Raw genomic sequence first — 1,119 nt, forward strand, 5'->3', positions numbered from 1 at the left:
GATATAACATTCTCTTCAAACAGAGCTATACCACAAGAATGAGGTTGCTTTAACTCATTTCTTTAGCTTGATTGTAATCCCTTAAAAGCAGTCATTTATGCATTCTCCATAGATTCCCCCCATTGAATCTGCACCAAAGATGGTCCTCAAGGAGCTTCCATTCCCTGACTGCTTATTCACTTTGATATCTTTCATAAGTCTAACCACTGTTATTTCTTCCTTTGAAATCTGTCTCCCCTGTTTTTTCTTTGTTATCCATCTACTAGGGCTCAGAATGGTATTGCTCTATATCTCAAATACTGTATTAGTCTACACTATATTCAATCTATCTTGCCAATACCTTGTTGAAGACTATTTTCTAATGATCTTTACTATTACTCAGAAACTTGCTATAGGTTAACAATGATCTAGAACAGTGTCTAGAATGAGCAGTGTCCATTTCCTGCAGTTCTACAACTTTCTGATTTTAGCAGAATCAGGGAAATTGAGTAAGAGTGTTAAGATTTTTCAGGTCCTCCACTAACACTCATCTCTAGCTTGGCACATTGGGCTTATGGGCACAACTTCACGTGAACACATAATCTATGCTTGGTAAGTGACCTACAGAATAAAAATTAAACCACTTTGGGGTTCATGAGTTAAGAACTCTCACAATCCCCCTATATATCTTTCCAGCTATATCCCCTATTATGGACTTGGTTCAATACAAACTAATCCCCAAGACAGTTTCCAACTCTCCAGTTCTGCCCAGTCTATTTACTGACATATACCCCATTTCTATTTACATTACCTGAAAAAATAAAGGCTTGTCTAAAATCTTTCCATATTTTCCCAAATTTTAAATAGTATTTAATATTAGAATCGTTAGCAATTTGTCTTTTTTCACCTTTTAACATGGCTTCTTCTATAATCTTAAAATATTTATACAAATATTTTGTAATGAATAAATTAGATGCTTCAATGGTATTTGTTTAAAAGGGGGGGGGGTTCCTTTAATGGCAAGGACTTTTTCTTTGTATTTGCCACAAAACCAAAAATAACTGCTTTAAATGTGTCATTATTGTCTGCCTTCAAGTCAATTGCAACTCAGGCACCCCCACCCACCCCAGTAAGGTTTCT

General features: G+C 35.6%; 1 protein-coding gene across 1 annotated transcript in view; it reads right to left on the reverse strand.

The window, feature by feature from the left end:
• Window positions 1-1,119, reverse strand: part of DCP2 (decapping mRNA 2) — a 61,616-nt gene that overhangs the window by 44,903 nt on the left and 15,594 nt on the right. The window lies entirely within an intron of this gene.

Source organism: Echinops telfairi, unplaced genomic scaffold (genome assembly GCF_000313985.2).
Source record: "Echinops telfairi isolate 266 unplaced genomic scaffold, ASM31398v2 ScPeMD7_7469;HRSCAF=8507_1, whole genome shotgun sequence".
Classification (NCBI taxonomy): domain Eukaryota; kingdom Metazoa; phylum Chordata; class Mammalia; order Afrosoricida; family Tenrecidae; genus Echinops; species Echinops telfairi.